Source organism: Aristolochia californica, unplaced genomic scaffold, assembly GCF_029961685.1.
Source record: "Aristolochia californica isolate CCGP_79_NKW_82.1479 unplaced genomic scaffold, dmAriCali1.0.hap1 SCAF_1, whole genome shotgun sequence".
Classification (NCBI taxonomy): Eukaryota; Viridiplantae; Streptophyta; class Magnoliopsida; order Piperales; family Aristolochiaceae; genus Aristolochia; species Aristolochia californica.
The window spans coordinates 43,254,614-43,278,461 of NW_027181770.1; positions in this window are offsets into that span (position 1 = coordinate 43,254,614).

Consider the following 23,848-nt stretch of genomic DNA (forward strand, 5'->3'; position numbering starts at 1 on the left):
AAAAAGGCAATAGATCACTACAAAATGAAAATTTTACAGTTCATGTACGGAAAAAAAATTTAAAAAAATAACAAATGTTAGTAAAGAAAATTTATTCACACACCACAAATGAACACAAAAGTTTTTTTGTCCAAGTTTGGGTAATTCCACTACTTCAACCCCAACAGCTTGGAATTTTATCAGAAAGAGATTTGCTCCAGACATGCTTAAAAAATGGATTTGCATGTTTTAAACATGTTAAAGATGCAAATCACCTATGGATCCAAAGCATTTGAAGAGAATAACAAACGCTCATTAAATTCTCAAGTGAACGTGCGGTGGCATATTCACCCCAGTCAAACAAGCCATTATTTTGCATATCTACAAAAAGCTGACCCAACGATCATGGATGATTCTAAAGTGATTTATCATGCGTAACGGGCTATATTACCCTAAGAAATGACTTATGGATTGGGAGTCAAGACTCAGTTAAAAATCCCTGCCTCCCCCTTTTTCCCGACAATTGCAAAACCTGATATATAAAAACTAAGAAGAGCCTACAATCCCTAAAAATTACAGAAACTCCTGGGAATTATCTCGCTCTACATTTGTGCACTGTGCATTTTCATTTTTGATGTCCACTTTTTTCATAAATCAAAACTTTGAGTTTTCGCTCTCCCTTCATCCCCTAAACCAAAAAGGCAATAGATCACTACAAAATGAAAATTTTACTGTTCATGTACGGAAAAAAAAATTTAAAACAATAACAAATGTAAGTAAAGAAAATTTATTCACACACCACAAATGAACACAAAAGTTTTTTTGTTCAAGTTTGGGAAATTCCACTAGTTCAACCCCAACAGCTTGGAATTTTATAAGAAAGAGATTTCCTCCACACATGCTTAAAAAATGGATTTGCATGTTTTAAACATGTTAAAGATGCAAATCACCTATGGATCCAAAGCTTTTGAAGAGAATAACAAACGCTCATTAAATTCTCAAGTGAACGTGCGGTGGCATATTCACCCCAGTCAAACAAGCCATTATATTGCCCATCTACAAAAAGCTGACCCAACGATCATGGATGATTGTAAAGTGATTTACCATGCCTAACGGGCTATATTACCCTAAGAAATGACTTATGGATTCGGATTCAAGACTCAGTTAAAAATCCCAGCCTCCCCCTTTTTCCCGATGATTGCAAAACCTGATATATAAAAACTAAGAAAAGCCTACAATCCCTAAAAATTACAGAAACTCCTTGGAGTTATCTTGCTCTACATTTGTGCACTGTGCATTTTCATTTTAGATGTACACTTTTTTCATAAATCAAAACTTTGAGTTTTCGCTCTCCCTTCATCCCGTAAACCAAAAAGGCAATAGATCACTACAAAATGAAAATTTTACAGTTCATGTACGGAAAAAAATTTAAAAAAATAACAAATGTTAGTAAAGAAAATTTATTCACACACCACAAAATGAACACAAAAGTTTTTTTGTCCAAGTTTGGGTAATTCCACTACTTCAACCCCAACAGCTTGGAATTTTATCAGAAAGAGACTTGCTCCAGACATGCATAAAAAATGGATTTGCATGTTTTAAACATGATAAAGATGCAAATCACCTATGGATCCAAAGCTTTTGAAGAGAATAACAAACGCTCATTAAATTCTCAAGTGAACGTGCGGTGGCATATTCACCCCAGTCAAACAAGCCATTATTTTGCATATCTACAAAAAGCTGACCCAACGATCATGGATGATTCTAAAGTGATTTATCATGCGTAACGGGTTATATTACCCTAAGAAATGACTTATGGATTGGGAGTCAAGACTCAGTTAAAAATCCATGCCTCCCCCTTTTTCCCGACAATTGCAAAACCTGATATATAAAAACTAAGAAGAGCCTACAATCCCTAAAAATTACAGAAACTCCTGGGAATTATCTCGCTCTACATTTGTGCACTGTGCATTTTCATTTTTGATGTCCACTTTTTTCATAAATCAAAACTTTGAGTTTTCGCTCTCCCTTCATCCCGTAAACCAAAAAGGCAATAGATCACTACAAAATGAAAATTTTACAGTTCATGTACGGAAAAAAAATTTAAAACAATAACAAATGTAAGAAAAGAAAATTTATTCACACACCACAAATGAACACAAAAGTTTTTTTGTCCAAGTTTGGGAAATTCCACTAGTTCAACCCCAACAGCTTGGAATTTTATAAGAATGAGATTTCCTCCACACATGCTTAAAAAATGGATTTGCATGTTTTAAACATGTTAAAGATGCAAATCACCTATGGATCCAAAGCTTTTGAAGAGAATAACAAACGCTCATTAAATTCTCAAGTGAACGTGCGGTGGCATATTCACCCCAGTCAAACAAGCCATTATATTGCCCATCTACAAAAAGCTGACCCAACGATCATGGATGATTGTAAAGTGATTTACCATGCGTAACGGGCTATATTACCCTAAGAAATGACTTATGGATTCGGATTCAAGACTCAGTTAAAAATCCCAGCCTCCCCCTTTTTCCCGATGATTGCAAAATCTGATATATAAAAACTAAGAAAAGCCTACAATCCCTAAAAATTACAGAAACTCCTTGGAGTTATCTTGCTCTACATTTGTGCACTGTGCATTTTCATTTTAGATGTACACTTTTTTCATAAATCAAAACTTTGAGTTTTCGCTCTCCCTTCATCCCGTAAACCAAAAAGGCAATAGATCACTACAAAATGAAAATTTTACAGTTCATGTACGGAAAAAAATTTAAAAAAATAACAAATGTTAGTAAAGAAAATTTATTCACACACCACAAAATGAACACAAAAGTTTTTTTGTCCAAGTTTGGGTAATTCCACTACTTCAACCCCAACAGCTTGGAATTTTATCAGAAAGAGATTTGCTCCAGACATGCATAAAAAATGGATTTGCATGTTTTAAACATGATAAAGATGCAAATCACCTATGGATCCAAAGCATTTGAAGAGAATAACAAACGCTCATTAAATTCTCAAGTGAACGTGCGGTGGCATATTCACCCCAGTCAAACAAGCCATTATTTTGCATATCTACAAAAAGCTGACCCAACGATCATGGATGATTCTAAAGTGATTTATCATGCGTAACGGGCTATATTACCCTAAGAAATGACTTATGGATTGGGAGTCAAGACTCAGTTAAAAATCCCTGCCTCCCCCTTTTTCCCGACAATTGCAAAACCTGATATATAAAAACTAAGAAGAGCCTACAATCCCTAAAAATTACAGAAACTCCTGGGAATTATCTCGCTCTACATTTGTGCACTGTGCATTTTCACTTTTGATGTCCACTTTTTTCATAAATCAAAACTTTGAGTTTTCGCTCTCCCTTCATCCCGTAAACCAAAAAGGCAATAGATCACTACAAAATGAAAATTTTACAGTTCATGTACGGAAAAAAAATTTAAAACAATAACAAATGTAAGAAAAGAAAATTTATTCACACACCACAAATGAACACAAAAGCTTTTTTGTCCAAGTTTGGGAAATTCCGCTTGTTCAACCCCAACTGCTTGGAATTTTAAAAGAAAGAGATTTCCTCCACACATTATTAAAAAATGGATTTGCATGTTTTAAACATGTTAAAGATGCAAATCACGTATGGATCCAAAGCTTTTTGAAGAGAATAACAAACGCTCATTAAATTCTCAAGTGAACGTGCGGTGGCATATTCACCCCAGTCAAAGAAGCCATTATATTGCCCATCTACAAAAAGCTGACCCAACGATCATGGATGATTGTAAAGTGATTTATCATGCGTAACGGGCTATATTACCCTAAGAAATGACTTATGGATTCGGATTCAAGACTCAGTTAAAAATCCCAGCCTCCCCCTTTTTCCCGATGATTGCAAAACCTGATATATAAAAACTAAGAAAAGCCTACAATCCCTAAAAATTACAGAAACTCCTTGGAGTTATCTTGCTCTACATTTGTGCACTGTGCATTTTCATTTTAGATGTACACTTTTTTCATAAATCAAAACTTTGAGTTTTCGCTCTCCCTTCATCCCGTAAACCAAAAAGGCAATAGATCACTACAAAATGAAAATTTTACAGTTCATGTACGGAAAAAAAATTTAAAAAAATAACAAATGTTAGTAAAGAAAATTTATTCACACACCACAAATGAACACAAAAGTTTTTTTGTCCAAGTTTGGGTAATTCCACTACTTCAACCCCAACAGCTTGGAATTTTATCAGAAAGAGATTTGCTCCAGACATGCTTAAAAAATGGATTTGCATGTTTTAAACATGTTAAAGATGCAAATCACCTATGGATCCAAAGCATTTGAAGAGAATAACAAACGCTCATTAAATTCTCAAGTGAACGTGCGGTGGCATATTCACCCCAGTCAAACAAGCCATTATTTTGCATATCTACAAAAAGCTGACCCAACGATCATGGATGATTCTAAAGTGATTTATCATGCGTAACGGGCTATATTACCCTAAGAAATGACTTATGGATTGGGAGTCAAGACTCAGTTAAAAATCCCTGCCTCCCCCTTTTTCCCGACAATTGCAAAACCTGATATATAAAAACTAAGAAGAACCTAGAATCCCTAAAAATTACAGAAACTCCTGGGAATTATCTCGCTCTACATTTGTGCACTGTGCATTTTCATTTTTGATGTCCACTTTTTTCATAAATAAAAACTTTGAGTTTTCGCTCTCCCTTCATCCCGTAAACCAAAAAGGCAATAGATCACTACAAAATGAAAATTTTACAGTTCATGTACGGAAAAAAAATTTAAAACAATAACAAATGTAAGAAAAGAAAATTTATTCACACACCACAAATGAACACAAAAGCTTTTTTGTCCAAGTTTGGGAAATTCCGCTTGTTCAACCCCAACAGCTTGGAATTTTAAAAGAAAGAGATTTCCTCCACACATGCTTAAAAAATGGATTTGCATGTTTTAAACATGTTAAAGATGCAAATCACCTATGGATCCAAAGCTTTTGAAGAGAATAACAAACGCTCATTAAATTCTCAAGTGAACGTGCGGTGGCATATTCACCCCAGTCAAACAAGCCATTATATTGCCCATCTACAAAAAGCTGACCCAACGATCATGGATGATTGTAAAGTGATTTACCATGCGTAACGGGCTATATTACCCTAAGAAATGACTTATGGATTCGGATTCAAGACTCAGTTAAAAATCCCAGCCTCCCCCTTTTTCCCGATGATTGCAAAATCTGATATATAAAAACTAAGAAAAGCCTACAATCCCTAAAAATTACAGAAACTCCTTGGAGTTATCTTGCTCTACATTTGTGCACTGTGCATTTTCATTTTAGATGTACACTTTTTTCATAAATCAAAACTTTGAGTTTTCGCTCTCCCTTCATCCCGTAAACCAAAAAGGCAATAGATCACTACAAAATGAAAATTTTACAGTTCATGTACGGAAAAAAATTTAAAAAAATAACAAATGTTAGTAAAGAAAATTTATTCACACACCACAAAATGAACACAAAAGTTTTTTTGTCCAAGTTTGGGTAATTCCACTACTTCAACCCCAACAGCTTGGAATTTTATCAGAAAGAGATTTGCTCCAGACATGCATAAAAAATGGATTTGCATGTTTTAAACATGATAAAGATGCAAATCACCTATGGATCCAAAGCATTTGAAGAGAATAACAAACGCTCATTAAATTCTCAAGTGAACGTGCGGTGGCATATTCACCCCAGTCAAACAAGCCATTATTTTGCATATCTACAAAAAGCTGACCCAACGATCATGGATGATTCTAAAGTGATTTATCATGCGTAACGGGCTATATTACCCTAAGAAATGACTTATGGATTGGGAGTCAAGACTCAGTTAAAAATCCCTGCCTCCCCCTTTTTCCCGACAATTGCAAAACCTGATATATAAAAACTAAGAAGAGCCTACAATCCCTAAAAATTACAGAAACTCCTGGGAATTATCTCGCTCTACATTTGTGCACTGTGCATTTTCACTTTTGATGTCCACTTTTTTCATAAATCAAAACTTTGAGTTTTCGCTCTCCCTTCATCCCGTAAACCAAAAAGGCAATAGATCACTACAAAATGAAAATTTTACAGTTCATGTACGGAAAAAAAATTTAAAACAATAACAAATGTAAGAAAAGAAAATTTATTCACACACCACAAATGAACACAAAAGCTTTTTTGTCCAAGTTTGGGAAATTCCGCTTGTTCAACCCCAACTGCTTGGAATTTTAAAAGAAAGAGATTTCCTCCACACATTATTAAAAAATGGATTTGCATGTTTTAAACATGTTAAAGATGCAAATCACGTATGGATCCAAAGCTTTTTGAAGAGAATAACAAACGCTCATTAAATTCTCAAGTGAACGTGCGGTGGCATATTCACCCCAGTCAAAGAAGCCATTATATTGCCCATCTACAAAAAGCTGACCCAACGATCATGGATGATTGTAAAGTGATTTATCATGCGTAACGGGCTATATTACCCTAAGAAATGACTTATGGATTCGGATTCAAGACTCAGTTAAAAATCCCAGCCTCCCCCTTTTTCCCGATGATTGCAAAACCTGATATATAAAAACTAAGAAAAGCCTACAATCCCTAAAAATTACAGAAACTCCTTGGAGTTATCTTGCTCTACATTTGTGCACTGTGCATTTTCATTTTAGATGTACACTTTTTTCATAAATCAAAACTTTGAGTTTTCGCTCTCCCTTCATCCCGTAAACCAAAAAGGCAATAGATCACTACAAAATGAAAATTTTACAGTTCATGTACGGAAAAAAAATTTAAAAAAATAACAAATGTTAGTAAAGAAAATTTATTCACACACCACAAATGAACACAAAAGTTTTTTTGTCCAAGTTTGGGTAATTCCACTACTTCAACCCCAACAGCTTGGAATTTTATCAGAAAGAGATTTGCTCCAGACATGCTTAAAAAATGGATTTGCATGTTTTAAACATGTTAAAGATGCAAATCACCTATGGATCCAAAGCATTTGAAGAGAATAACAAACGCTCATTAAATTCTCAAGTGAACGTGCGGTGGCATATTCACCCCAGTCAAACAAGCCATTATTTTGCATATCTACAAAAAGCTGACCCAACGATCATGGATGATTCTAAAGTGATTTATCATGCGTAACGGGCTATATTACCCTAAGAAATGACTTATGGATTGGGAGTCAAGACTCAGTTAAAAATCCCTGCCTCCCCCTTTTTCCCGACAATTGCAAAACCTGATATATAAAAACTAAGAAGAACCTAGAATCCCTAAAAATTACAGAAACTCCTGGGAATTATCTCGCTCTACATTTGTGCACTGTGCATTTTCATTTTTGATGTCCACTTTTTTCATAAATAAAAACTTTGAGTTTTCGCTCTCCCTTCATCCCGTAAACCAAAAAGGCAATAGATCACTACAAAATGAAAATTTTACAGTTCATGTACGGAAAAAAAATTTAAAACAATAACAAATGTAAGAAAAGAAAATTTATTCACACACCACAAATGAACACAAAAGCTTTTTTGTCCAAGTTTGGGAAATTCCGCTTGTTCAACCCCAACAGCTTGGAATTTTAAAAGAAAGAGATTTCCTCCACACATGCTTAAAAAATGGATTTGCATGTTTTAAACATGTTAAAGATGCAAATCACCTATGGATCCAAAGCTTTTGAAGAGAATAACAAACGCTCATTAAATTCTCAAGTGAACGTGCGGTGGCATATTCACCCCAGTCAAACAAGCCATTATATTGCCCATCTACAAAAAGCTGACCCAACGATCATGGATGATTGTAAAGTGATTTACCATGCGTAACGGGCTATATTACCCTAAGAAATGACTTATGGATTCGGATTCAAGACTCAGTTAAAAATCCCAGCCTCCCCCTTTTTCCCGATGATTGCAAAATCTGATATATAAAAACTAAGAAAAGCCTACAATCCCTAAAAATTACAGAAACTCCTTGGAGTTATCTTGCTCTACATTTGTGCACTGTGCATTTTCATTTTAGATGTACACTTTTTTCATAAATCAAAACTTTGAGTTTTCGCTCTCCCTTCATCCCGTAAACCAAAAAGGCAATAGATCACTACAAAATGAAAATTTTACAGTTCATGTACGGAAAAAAATTTAAAAAAATAACAAATGTTAGTAAAGAAAATTTATTCACACACCACAAAATGAACACAAAAGTTTTTTTGTCCAAGTTTGGGTAATTCCACTACTTCAACCCCAACAGCTTGGAATTTTATCAGAAAGAGATTTGCTCCAGACATGCATAAAAAATGGATTTGCATGTTTTAAACATGATAAAGATGCAAATCACCTATGGATCCAAAGCATTTGAAGAGAATAACAAACGCTCATTAAATTCTCAAGTGAACGTGCGGTGGCATATTCACCCCAGTCAAACAAGCCATTATTTTGCATATCTACAAAAAGCTGACCCAACGATCATGGATGATTCTAAAGTGATTTATCATGCGTAACGGGCTATATTACCCTAAGAAATGACTTATGGATTGGGAGTCAAGACTCAGTTAAAAATCCCTGCCTCCCCCTTTTTCCCGACAATTGCAAAACCTGATATATAAAAACTAAGAAGAGCCTACAATCCCTAAAAATTACAGAAACTCCTGGGAATTATCTCGCTCTACATTTGTGCACTGTGCATTTTCACTTTTGATGTCCACTTTTTTCATAAATCAAAACTTTGAGTTTTCGCTCTCCCTTCATCCCGTAAACCAAAAAGGCAATAGATCACTACAAAATGAAAATTTTACAGTTCATGTACGGAAAAAAAATTTAAAACAATAACAAATGTAAGAAAAGAAAATTTATTCACACACCACAAATGAACACAAAAGCTTTTTTGTCCAAGTTTGGGAAATTCCGCTTGTTCAACCCCAACTGCTTGGAATTTTAAAAGAAAGAGATTTCCTCCACACATTATTAAAAAATGGATTTGCATGTTTTAAACATGTTAAAGATGCAAATCACGTATGGATCCAAAGCTTTTTGAAGAGAATAACAAACGCTCATTAAATTCTCAAGTGAACGTGCGGTGGCATATTCACCCCAGTCAAAGAAGCCATTATATTGCCCATCTACAAAAAGCTGACCCAACGATCATGGATGATTGTAAAGTGATTTATCATGCGTAACGGGCTATATTACCCTAAGAAATGACTTATGGATTCGGATTCAAGACTCAGTTAAAAATCCCAGCCTCCCCCTTTTTCCCGATGATTGCAAAACCTGATATATAAAAACTAAGAAAAGCCTACAATCCCTAAAAATTACAGAAACTCCTTGGAGTTATCTTGCTCTACATTTGTGCACTGTGCATTTTCATTTTAGATGTACACTTTTTTCATAAATCAAAACTTTGAGTTTTCGCTCTCCCTTCATCCCGTAAACCAAAAAGGCAATAGATCACTACAAAATGAAAATTTTACAGTTCATGTACGGAAAAAAAATTTAAAAAAATAACAAATGTTAGTAAAGAAAATTTATTCACACACCACAAATGAACACAAAAGTTTTTTTGTCCAAGTTTGGGTAATTCCACTACTTCAACCCCAACAGCTTGGAATTTTATCAGAAAGAGATTTGCTCCAGACATGCTTAAAAAATGGATTTGCATGTTTTAAACATGTTAAAGATGCAAATCACCTATGGATCCAAAGCATTTGAAGAGAATAACAAACGCTCATTAAATTCTCAAGTGAACGTGCGGTGGCATATTCACCCCAGTCAAACAAGCCATTATTTTGCATATCTACAAAAAGCTGACCCAACGATCATGGATGATTCTAAAGTGATTTATCATGCGTAACGGGCTATATTACCCTAAGAAATGACTTATGGATTGGGAGTCAAGACTCAGTTAAAAATCCCTGCCTCCCCCTTTTTCCCGACAATTGCAAAACCTGATATATAAAAACTAAGAAGAACCTAGAATCCCTAAAAATTACAGAAACTCCTGGGAATTATCTCGCTCTACATTTGTGCACTGTGCATTTTCATTTTTGATGTCCACTTTTTTCATAAATAAAAACTTTGAGTTTTCGCTCTCCCTTCATCCCGTAAACCAAAAAGGCAATAGATCACTACAAAATGAAAATTTTACAGTTCATGTACGGAAAAAAAATTTAAAACAATAACAAATGTAAGAAAAGAAAATTTATTCACACACCACAAATGAACACAAAAGCTTTTTTGTCCAAGTTTGGGAAATTCCGCTTGTTCAACCCCAACAGCTTGGAATTTTAAAAGAAAGAGATTTCCTCCACACATGCTTAAAAAATGGATTTGCATGTTTTAAACATGTTAAAGATGCAAATCACCTATGGATCCAAAGCTTTTGAAGAGAATAACAAACGCTCATTAAATTCTCAAGTGAACGTGCGGTGGCATATTCACCCCAGTCAAACAAGCCATTATATTGCCCATCTACAAAAAGCTGACCCAACGATCATGGATGATTGTAAAGTGATTTACCATGCGTAACGGGCTATATTACCCTAAGAAATGACTTATGGATTCGGATTCAAGACTCAGTTAAAAATCCCAGCCTCCCCCTTTTTCCCGATGATTGCAAAATCTGATATATAAAAACTAAGAAAAGCCTACAATCCCTAAAAATTACAGAAACTCCTTGGAGTTATCTTGCTCTACATTTGTGCACTGTGCATTTTCATTTTAGATGTACACTTTTTTCATAAATCAAAACTTTGAGTTTTCGCTCTCCCTTCATCCCGTAAACCAAAAAGGCAATAGATCACTACAAAATGAAAATTTTACAGTTCATGTACGGAAAAAAATTTAAAAAAATAACAAATGTTAGTAAAGAAAATTTATTCACACACCACAAAATGAACACAAAAGTTTTTTTGTCCAAGTTTGGGTAATTCCACTACTTCAACCCCAACAGCTTGGAATTTTATCAGAAAGAGATTTGCTCCAGACATGCATAAAAAATGGATTTGCATGTTTTAAACATGATAAAGATGCAAATCACCTATGGATCCAAAGCATTTGAAGAGAATAACAAACGCTCATTAAATTCTCAAGTGAACGTGCGGTGGCATATTCACCCCAGTCAAACAAGCCATTATTTTGCATATCTACAAAAAGCTGACCCAACGATCATGGATGATTCTAAAGTGATTTATCATGCGTAACGGGCTATATTACCCTAAGAAATGACTTATGGATTGGGAGTCAAGACTCAGTTAAAAATCCCTGCCTCCCCCTTTTTCCCGACAATTGCAAAACCTGATATATAAAAACTAAGAAGAGCCTACAATCCCTAAAAATTACAGAAACTCCTGGGAATTATCTCGCTCTACATTTGTGCACTGTGCATTTTCACTTTTGATGTCCACTTTTTTCATAAATCAAAACTTTGAGTTTTCGCTCTCCCTTCATCCCGTAAACCAAAAAGGCAATAGATCACTACAAAATGAAAATTTTACAGTTCATGTACGGAAAAAAAATTTAAAACAATAACAAATGTAAGAAAAGAAAATTTATTCACACACCACAAATGAACACAAAAGCTTTTTTGTCCAAGTTTGGGAAATTCCGCTTGTTCAACCCCAACTGCTTGGAATTTTAAAAGAAAGAGATTTCCTCCACACATTATTAAAAAATGGATTTGCATGTTTTAAACATGTTAAAGATGCAAATCACGTATGGATCCAAAGCTTTTTGAAGAGAATAACAAACGCTCATTAAATTCTCAAGTGAACGTGCGGTGGCATATTCACCCCAGTCAAAGAAGCCATTATATTGCCCATCTACAAAAAGCTGACCCAACGATCATGGATGATTGTAAAGTGATTTATCATGCGTAACGGGCTATATTACCCTAAGAAATGACTTATGGATTCGGATTCAAGACTCAGTTAAAAATCCCAGCCTCCCCCTTTTTCCCGATGATTGCAAAACCTGATATATAAAAACTAAGAAAAGCCTACAATCCCTAAAAATTACAGAAACTCCTTGGAGTTATCTTGCTCTACATTTGTGCACTGTGCATTTTCATTTTAGATGTACACTTTTTTCATAAATCAAAACTTTGAGTTTTCGCTCTCCCTTCATCCCGTAAACCAAAAAGGCAATAGATCACTACAAAATGAAAATTTTACAGTTCATGTACGGAAAAAAAATTTAAAAAAATAACAAATGTTAGTAAAGAAAATTTATTCACACACCACAAATGAACACAAAAGTTTTTTTGTCCAAGTTTGGGTAATTCCACTACTTCAACCCCAACAGCTTGGAATTTTATCAGAAAGAGATTTGCTCCAGACATGCTTAAAAAATGGATTTGCATGTTTTAAACATGTTAAAGATGCAAATCACCTATGGATCCAAAGCATTTGAAGAGAATAACAAACGCTCATTAAATTCTCAAGTGAACGTGCGGTGGCATATTCACCCCAGTCAAACAAGCCATTATTTTGCATATCTACAAAAAGCTGACCCAACGATCATGGATGATTCTAAAGTGATTTATCATGCGTAACGGGCTATATTACCCTAAGAAATGACTTATGGATTGGGAGTCAAGACTCAGTTAAAAATCCCTGCCTCCCCCTTTTTCCCGACAATTGCAAAACCTGATATATAAAAACTAAGAAGAACCTAGAATCCCTAAAAATTACAGAAACTCCTGGGAATTATCTCGCTCTACATTTGTGCACTGTGCATTTTCATTTTTGATGTCCACTTTTTTCATAAATAAAAACTTTGAGTTTTCGCTCTCCCTTCATCCCGTAAACCAAAAAGGCAATAGATCACTACAAAATGAAAATTTTACAGTTCATGTACGGAAAAAAAATTTAAAACAATAACAAATGTAAGAAAAGAAAATTTATTCACACACCACAAATGAACACAAAAGCTTTTTTGTCCAAGTTTGGGAAATTCCGCTTGTTCAACCCCAACAGCTTGGAATTTTAAAAGAAAGAGATTTCCTCCACACATGCTTAAAAAATGGATTTGCATGTTTTAAACATGTTAAAGATGCAAATCACCTATGGATCCAAAGCTTTTGAAGAGAATAACAAACGCTCATTAAATTCTCAAGTGAACGTGCGGTGGCATATTCACCCCAGTCAAACAAGCCATTATATTGCCCATCTACAAAAAGCTGACCCAACGATCATGGATGATTGTAAAGTGATTTACCATGCGTAACGGGCTATATTACCCTAAGAAATGACTTATGGATTCGGATTCAAGACTCAGTTAAAAATCCCAGCCTCCCCCTTTTTCCCGATGATTGCAAAATCTGATATATAAAAACTAAGAAAAGCCTACAATCCCTAAAAATTACAGAAACTCCTTGGAGTTATCTTGCTCTACATTTGTGCACTGTGCATTTTCATTTTAGATGTACACTTTTTTCATAAATCAAAACTTTGAGTTTTCGCTCTCCCTTCATCCCGTAAACCAAAAAGGCAATAGATCACTACAAAATGAAAATTTTACAGTTCATGTACGGAAAAAAATTTAAAAAAATAACAAATGTTAGTAAAGAAAATTTATTCACACACCACAAAATGAACACAAAAGTTTTTTTGTCCAAGTTTGGGTAATTCCACTACTTCAACCCCAACAGCTTGGAATTTTATCAGAAAGAGATTTGCTCCAGACATGCATAAAAAATGGATTTGCATGTTTTAAACATGATAAAGATGCAAATCACCTATGGATCCAAAGCATTTGAAGAGAATAACAAACGCTCATTAAATTCTCAAGTGAACGTGCGGTGGCATATTCACCCCAGTCAAACAAGCCATTATTTTGCATATCTACAAAAAGCTGACCCAACGATCATGGATGATTCTAAAGTGATTTATCATGCGTAACGGGCTATATTACCCTAAGAAATGACTTATGGATTGGGAGTCAAGACTCAGTTAAAAATCCCTGCCTCCCCCTTTTTCCCGACAATTGCAAAACCTGATATATAAAAACTAAGAAGAGCCTACAATCCCTAAAAATTACAGAAACTCCTGGGAATTATCTCGCTCTACATTTGTGCACTGTGCATTTTCACTTTTGATGTCCACTTTTTTCATAAATCAAAACTTTGAGTTTTCGCTCTCCCTTCATCCCGTAAACCAAAAAGGCAATAGATCACTACAAAATGAAAATTTTACAGTTCATGTACGGAAAAAAAATTTAAAACAATAACAAATGTAAGAAAAGAAAATTTATTCACACACCACAAATGAACACAAAAGCTTTTTTGTCCAAGTTTGGGAAATTCCGCTTGTTCAACCCCAACTGCTTGGAATTTTAAAAGAAAGAGATTTCCTCCACACATTATTAAAAAATGGATTTGCATGTTTTAAACATGTTAAAGATGCAAATCACGTATGGATCCAAAGCTTTTTGAAGAGAATAACAAACGCTCATTAAATTCTCAAGTGAACGTGCGGTGGCATATTCACCCCAGTCAAAGAAGCCATTATATTGCCCATCTACAAAAAGCTGACCCAACGATCATGGATGATTGTAAAGTGATTTATCATGCGTAACGGGCTATATTACCCTAAGAAATGACTTATGGATTCGGATTCAAGACTCAGTTAAAAATCCCAGCCTCCCCCTTTTTCCCGATGATTGCAAAACCTGATATATAAAAACTAAGAAAAGCCTACAATCCCTAAAAATTACAGAAACTCCTTGGAGTTATCTTGCTCTACATTTGTGCACTGTGCATTTTCATTTTAGATGTACACTTTTTTCATAAATCAAAACTTTGAGTTTTCGCTCTCCCTTCATCCCGTAAACCAAAAAGGCAATAGATCACTACAAAATGAAAATTTTACAGTTCATGTACGGAAAAAAAATTTAAAAAAATAACAAATGTTAGTAAAGAAAATTTATTCACACACCACAAATGAACACAAAAGTTTTTTTGTCCAAGTTTGGGTAATTCCACTACTTCAACCCCAACAGCTTGGAATTTTATCAGAAAGAGATTTGCTCCAGACATGCTTAAAAAATGGATTTGCATGTTTTAAACATGTTAAAGATGCAAATCACCTATGGATCCAAAGCATTTGAAGAGAATAACAAACGCTCATTAAATTCTCAAGTGAACGTGCGGTGGCATATTCACCCCAGTCAAACAAGCCATTATTTTGCATATCTACAAAAAGCTGACCCAACGATCATGGATGATTCTAAAGTGATTTATCATGCGTAACGGGCTATATTACCCTAAGAAATGACTTATGGATTGGGAGTCAAGACTCAGTTAAAAATCCCTGCCTCCCCCTTTTTCCCGACAATTGCAAAACCTGATATATAAAAACTAAGAAGAACCTAGAATCCCTAAAAATTACAGAAACTCCTGGGAATTATCTCGCTCTACATTTGTGCACTGTGCATTTTCATTTTTGATGTCCACTTTTTTCATAAATAAAAACTTTGAGTTTTCGCTCTCCCTTCATCCCGTAAACCAAAAAGGCAATAGATCACTACAAAATGAAAATTTTACAGTTCATGTACGGAAAAAAAATTTAAAACAATAACAAATGTAAGAAAAGAAAATTTATTCACACACCACAAATGAACACAAAAGCTTTTTTGTCCAAGTTTGGGAAATTCCGCTTGTTCAACCCCAACAGCTTGGAATTTTAAAAGAAAGAGATTTCCTCCACACATGCTTAAAAAATGGATTTGCATGTTTTAAACATGTTAAAGATGCAAATCACCTATGGATCCAAAGCTTTTGAAGAGAATAACAAACGCTCATTAAATTCTCAAGTGAACGTGCGGTGGCATATTCACCCCAGTCAAACAAGCCATTATATTGCCCATCTACAAAAAGCTGACCCAACGATCATGGATGATTGTAAAGTGATTTACCATGCGTAACGGGCTATATTACCCTAAGAAATGACTTATGGATTCGGATTCAAGACTCAGTTAAAAATCCCAGCCTCCCCCTTTTTCCCGATGATTGCAAAATCTGATATATAAAAACTAAGAAAAGCCTACAATCCCTAAAAATTACAGAAACTCCTTGGAGTTATCTTGCTCTACATTTGTGCACTGTGCATTTTCATTTTAGATGTACACTTTTTTCATAAATCAAAACTTTGAGTTTTCGCTCTCCCTTCATCCCGTAAACCAAAAAGGCAATAGATCACTACAAAATGAAAATTTTACAGTTCATGTACGGAAAAAAATTTAAAAAAATAACAAATGTTAGTAAAGAAAATTTATTCACACACCACAAAATGAACACAAAAGTTTTTTTGTCCAAGTTTGGGTAATTCCACTACTTCAACCCCAACAGCTTGGAATTTTATCAGAAAGAGATTTGCTCCAGACATGCATAAAAAATGGATTTGCATGTTTTAAACATGATAAAGATGCAAATCACCTATGGATCCAAAGCATTTGAAGAGAATAACAAACGCTCATTAAATTCTCAAGTGAACGTGCGGTGGCATATTCACCCCAGTCAAACAAGCCATTATTTTGCATATCTACAAAAAGCTGACCCAACGATCATGGATGATTCTAAAGTGATTTATCATGCGTAACGGGCTATATTACCCTAAGAAATGACTTATGGATTGGGAGTCAAGACTCAGTTAAAAATCCCTGCCTCCCCCTTTTTCCCGACAATTGCAAAACCTGATATATAAAAACTAAGAAGAGCCTACAATCCCTAAAAATTACAGAAACTCCTGGGAATTATCTCGCTCTACATTTGTGCACTGTGCATTTTCACTTTTGATGTCCACTTTTTTCATAAATCAAAACTTTGAGTTTTCGCTCTCCCTTCATCCCGTAAACCAAAAAGGCAATAGATCACTACAAAATGAAAATTTTACAGTTCATGTACGGAAAAAAAATTTAAAACAATAACAAATGTAAGAAAAGAAAATTTATTCACACACCACAAATGAACACAAAAGCTTTTTTGTCCAAGTTTGGGAAATTCCGCTTGTTCAACCCCAACTGCTTGGAATTTTAAAAGAAAGAGATTTCCTCCACACATTATTAAAAAATGGATTTGCATGTTTTAAACATGTTAAAGATGCAAATCACGTATGGATCCAAAGCTTTTTGAAGAGAATAACAAACGCTCATTAAATTCTCAAGTGAACGTGCGGTGGCATATTCACCCCAGTCAAAGAAGCCATTATATTGCCCATCTACAAAAAGCTGACCCAACGATCATGGATGATTGTAAAGTGATTTATCATGCGTAACGGGCTATATTACCCTAAGAAATGACTTATGGATTCGGATTCAAGACTCAGTTAAAAATCCCAGCCTCCCCCTTTTTCCCGATGATTGCAAAACCTGATATATAAAAACTAAGAAAAGCCTACAATCCCTAAAAATTACAGAAACTCCTTGGAGTTATCTTGCTCTACATTTGTGCACTGTGCATTTTCATTTTAGATGTACACTTTTTTCATAAATCAAAACTTTGAGTTTTCGCTCTCCCTTCATCCCGTAAACCAAAAAGGCAATAGATCACTACAAAATGAAAATTTTACAGTTCATGTACGGAAAAAAAATTTAAAAAAATAACAAATGTTAGTAAAGAAAATTTATTCACACACCACAAATGAACACAAAAGTTTTTTTGTCCAAGTTTGGGTAATTCCACTACTTCAACCCCAACAGCTTGGAATTTTATCAGAAAGAGATTTGCTCCAGACATGCTTAAAAAATGGATTTGCATGTTTTAAACATGTTAAAGATGCAAATCACCTATGGATCCAAAGCATTTGAAGAGAATAACAAACGCTCATTAAATTCTCAAGTGAACGTGCGGTGGCATATTCACCCCAGTCAAACAAGCCATTATTTTGCATATCTACAAAAAGCTGACCCAACGATCATGGATGATTCTAAAGTGATTTATCATGCGTAACGGGCTATATTACCCTAAGAAATGACTTATGGATTGGGAGTCAAGACTCAGTTAAAAATCCCTGCCTCCCCCTTTTTCCCGACAATTGCAAAACCTGATATATAAAAACTAAGAAGAACCTAGAATCCCTAAAAATTACAGAAACTCCTGGGAATTATCTCGCTCTACATTTGTGCACTGTGCATTTTCATTTTTGATGTCCACTTTTTTCATAAATAAAAACTTTGAGTTTTCGCTCTCCCTTCATCCCGTAAACCAAAAAGGCAATAGATCACTACAAAATGAAAATTTTACAGTTCATGTACGGAAAAAAAATTTAAAACAATAACAAATGTAAGAAAAGAAAATTTATTCACACACCACAAATGAACACAAAAGCTTTTTTGTCCAAGTTTGGGAAATTCCGCTTGTTCAACCCCAACAGCTTGGAATTTTAAAAGAAAGAGATTTCCTCCACACATGCTTAAAAAATGGATTTGCATGTTTTAAACATGTTAAAGATGCAAATCACCTATGGATCCAAAGCTTTTGAAGAGAATAACAAACGCTCATTAAATTCTCAAGTGAACGTGCGGTGGCATATTCACCCCAGTCAAACAAGCCATTATATTGCCCATCTACAAAAAGCTGACCCAACGATCATGGATGATTGTAAAGTGATTTACCATGCGTAACGGGCTATATTACCCTAAGAAATGACTTATGGATTCGGATTCAAGACTCAGTTAAAAATCCCAGCCTCCCCCTTTTTCCCGATGATTGCAAAATCTGATATATAAAAACTAAGAAAAGCCTACAATCCCTAAAAATTACAGAAACTCCTTGGAGTTATCTTGCTCTACATTTGTGCACTGTGCATTTTCATTTTAGATGTACACTTTTTTCATAAATCAAAACTTTGAGTTTTCGCTCTCCCTTCATCCCGTAAACCAAAAAGGCAATAGATCACTACAAAATGAAAATTTTACAGTTCATGTACGGAAAAAAATTTAAAAAAATAACAAATGTTAGTAAAGAAAATTTATTCACACACCACAAAATGAACACAAAAGTTTTTTTGTCCAAGTTTGGGTAATTCCACTACTTCAACCCCAACAGCTTGGAATTTTATCAGAAAGAGATTTGCTCCAGACATGCATAAAAAATGGATTTGCATGTTTTAAACATGATAAAGATGCAAATCACCTATGGATCCAAAGCATTTGAAGAGAATAACAAACGCTCATTAAATTCTCAAGTGAACGTGCGGTGGCATATTCACCCCAGTCAAACAAGCCATTATTTTGCATATCTACAAAAAGCTGACCCAACGATCATGGATGATTCTAAAGTGATTTATCATGCGTAACGGGCTATATTACCCTAAGAAATGACTTATGGATTGGGAGTCAAGACTCAGTTAAAAATCCCTGCCTCCCCCTTTTTCCCGACAATTGCAAAACCTGATATATAAAAACTAAGAAGAGCCTACAATCCCTAAAAATTACAGAAACTCCTGGGAATTATCTCGCTCTACATTTGTGCACTGTGCATTTTCACTTTTGATGTCCACTTTTTTCATAAATCAAAACTTTGAGTTTTCGCTCTCCCTTCATCCCGTAAACCAAAAAGGCAATAGATCACTACAAAATGAAAATTTTACAGTTCATGTACGGAAAAAAAATTTAAAACAATAACAAATGTAAGAAAAGAAAATTTATTCACACACCACAAATGAACACAAAAGCTTTTTTGTCCAAGTTTGGGAAATTCCGCTTGTTCAACCCCAACTGCTTGGAATTTTAAAAGAAAGAGATTTCCTCCACACATTATTAAAAAATGGATTTGCATGTTTTAAACATGTTAAAGATGCAAATCACGTATGGATCCAAAGCTTTTTGAAGAGAATAACAAACGCTCATTAAATTCTCAAGTGAACGTGCGGTGGCATATTCACCCCAGTCAAAGAAGCCATTATATTGCCCATCTACAAAAAGCTGACCCAACGATCATGGATGATTGTAAAGTGATTTATCATGCGTAACGGGCTATATTACCCTAAGAAATGACTTATGGATTCGGATTCAAGACTCAGTTAAAAATCCCAGCCTCCCCCTTTTTCCCGATGATTGCAAAACCTGATATATAAAAACTAAGAAAAGCCTACAATCCCTAAAAATTACAGAAACTCCTTGGAGTTATCTTGCTCTACATTTGTGCACTGTGCATTTTCATTTTAGATGTACACTTTTTTCATAAATCAAAACTTTGAGTTTTCGCTCTCCCTTCATCCCGTAAACCAAAAAGGCAATAGATCACTACAAAATGAAAATTTTACAGTTCATGTACGGAAAAAAAATTTAAAAAAATAACAAATGTTAGTAAAGAAAATTTATTCACACACCACAAATGAACACAAAAGTTTTTTTGTCCAAGTTTGGGTAATTCCACTACTTCAACCCCAACAGCTTGGAATTTTATCAGAAAGAGATTTGCTCCAGACATGCTTAAAAAATGGATTTGCATGTTTTAAACATGTTAAAGATGCAAATCACCTATGGATCCAAAGCATTTGAAGAGAATAACAAACGCTCATTAAATTCTCAAGTGAACGTGCGGTGGCATATTCACCCCAGTCAAACAAGCCATTATTTTGCATATCTACAAAAAGCTGACCCAACGATCATGGATGATTCTAAAGTGATTTATCATGCGTAACGGGCTATATTACCCTAAGAAATGACTTATGGATTGGGAGTCAAGACTCAGTTAAAAATCCCTGCCTCCCCCTTTTTCCCGACAATTGCAAAACCTGATATATAAAAACTAAGAAGAACCTAGAATCCCTAAAAATTACAGAAACTCCTGGGAATTATCTCGCTCTACATTTGTGCACTGTGCATTTTCATTTTTGATGTCCACTTTTTTCATAAATAAAAACTTTGAGTTTTCGCTCTCCCTTCATCCCGTAAACCAAAAAGGCAATAGATCACTACAAAATGAAAATTTTACAGTTCATGTACGGAAAAAAAATTTAAAACAATAACAAATGTAAGAAAAGAAAATTTATTCACACACCACAAATGAACACAAAAGCTTTTTTGTCCAAGTTTGGGAAATTCCGCTTGTTCAACCCCAACAGCTTGGAATTTTAAAAGAAAGAGATTTCCTCCACACATGCTTAAAAAATGGATTTGCATGTTTTAAACATGTTAAAGATGCAAATCACCTATGGATCCAAAGCTTTTGAAGAGAATAACAAACGCTCATTAAATTCTCAAGTGAACGTGCGGTGGCATATTCACCCCAGTCAAACAAGCCATTATATTGCCCATCTACAAAAAGCTGACCCAACGATCATGGATGATTGTAAAGTGATTTACCATGCGTAACGGGCTATATTACCCTAAGAAATGACTTATGGATTCGGATTCAAGACTCAGTTAAAAATCCCAGCCTCCCCCTTTTTCCCGATGATTGCAAAATCTGATATATAAAAACTAAGAAAAGCCTACAATCCCTAAAAATTACAGAAACTCCTTGGAGTTATCTTGCTCTACATTTGTGCACTGTGCATTTTCATTTTAGATGTACACTTTTTTCATAAATCAAAACTTTGAGTTTTCGCTCTCCCTTCATCCCGTAAACCAAAAAGGCAATAGATCACTACAAAATGAAAATTTTACAGTTCATGTACGGAAAAAAATTTAAAAAAATAACAAATGTTAGTAAAGAAAATTTATTCACACACCACAAAATGAACACAAAAGTTTTTTTGTCCAAGTTTGGGTAATTCCACTACTTCAACCCCAACAGCTTGGAATTTTATCAGAAAGAGATTTGCTCCAGACATGCATAAAAAATGGATTTGCATGTTTTAAACATGATAAAGATGCAAATCACCTATGGATCCAAAGCATTTGAAGAGAATAACAAACGCTCATTAAATTCTCAAGTGAACGTGCGGTGGCATATTCACCCCAGTCAAACAAGCCATTATTTTGCATATCTACAAAAAGCTGACCCAACGATCATGGATGATTCTAAAGTGATTTATCATGCGTAACGGGCTATATTACCCTAAGAAATGACTTATGGATTGGGAGTCAAGACTCAGTTAAAAATCCCTGCCTCCCCCTTTTTCCCGACAATTGCAAAACCTGATATATAAAAACTAAGAAGAGCCTACAATCCCTAAAAATTACAGAAACTCCTGGGAATTATCTCGCTCTACATTTGTGCACTGTGCATTTTCACTTTTGATGTCCACTTTTTTCATAAATCAAAACTTTGAGTTTTCGCTCTCCCTTCATCCCGTAAACCAAAAAGGCAATAGATCACTACAAAATGAAAATTTTACAGTTCATGTACGGAAAAAAAATTTAAAACAATAACAAATGTAAGAAAAGAAAATTTATTCACACACCACAAATGAACACAAAAGCTTTTTTGTCCAAGTTTGGGAAATTCCGCTTGTTCAACCCCAACTGCTTGGAATTTTAAAAGAAAGAGATTTCCTCCACACATTATTAAAAAATGGATTTGCATGTTTTAAACATGTTAAAGATGCAAATCACGTATGGATCCAAAGCTTTTTGAAGAGAATAACAAACGCTCATTAAATTCTCAAGTGAACGTGCGGTGGCATATTCACCCCAGTCAAAGAAGCCATTATATTGCCCATCTACAAAAAGCTGACCCAACGATCATGGATGATTGTAAAGTGATTTATCATGCGTAACGGGCTATATTACCCTAAGAAATGACTTATGGATTCGGATTCAAGACTCAGTTAAAAATCCCAGCCTCCCCCTTTTTCCCGATGATTGCAAAACCTGATATATAAAAACTAAGAAAAGCCTACAATCCCTAAAAATTACAGAAACTCCTTGGAGTTATCTTGCTCTACATTTGTGCACTGTGCATTTTCATTTTAGATGTACACTTTTTTCATAAATCAAAACTTTGAGTTTTCGCTCTCCCTTCATCCCGTAAACCAAAAAGGCAATAGATCACTACAAAATGAAAATTTTACAGTTCATGTACGGAAAAAAAATTTAAAAAAATAACAAATGTTAGTAAAGAAAATTTATTCACACACCACAAATGAACACAAAAGTTTTTTTGTCCAAGTTTGGGTAATTCCACTACTTCAACCCCAACAGCTTGGAATTTTATCAGAAAGAGATTTGCTCCAGACATGCTTAAAAAATGGATTTGCATGTTTTAAACATGTTAAAGATGCAAATCACCTATGGATCCAAAGCATTTGAAGAGAATAACAAACGCTCATTAAATTCTCAAGTGAACGTGCGGTGGCATATTCACCCCAGTCAAACAAGCCATTATTTTGCATATCTACAAAAAGCTGACCCAACGATCATGGATGATTCTAAAGTGATTTATCATGCGTAACGGGCTATATTACCCTAAGAAATGACTTATGGATTGGGAGTCAAGACTCAGTTAAAAATCCCTGCCTCCCCCTTTTTCCCGACAATTGCAAAACCTGATATATAAAAACTAAGAAGAACCTAGAATCCCTAAAAATTACAGAAACTCCTGGGAATTATCTCGCTCTACATTTGTGCACTGTGCATTTTCATTTTTGATGTCCACTTTTTTCATAAATAAAAACTTTGAGTTTTCGCTCTCCCTTCATCCCGTAAACCAAAAAGGCAATAGATCACTACAAAATGAAAATTTTACAGTTCATGTACGGAAAAAAAATTTAAAACAATAACAAATGTAAGAAAAGAAAATTTATTCACACACCACAAATGAACACAAAAGCTTTTTTGTCCAAGTTTGGGAAATTCCGCTTGTTCAACCCCAACAGCTTGGAATTTTAAAAGAAAGAGATTTCCTCCACACATGCTTAAAAAATGGATTTGCATGTTTTAAACATGTTAAAGATGCAA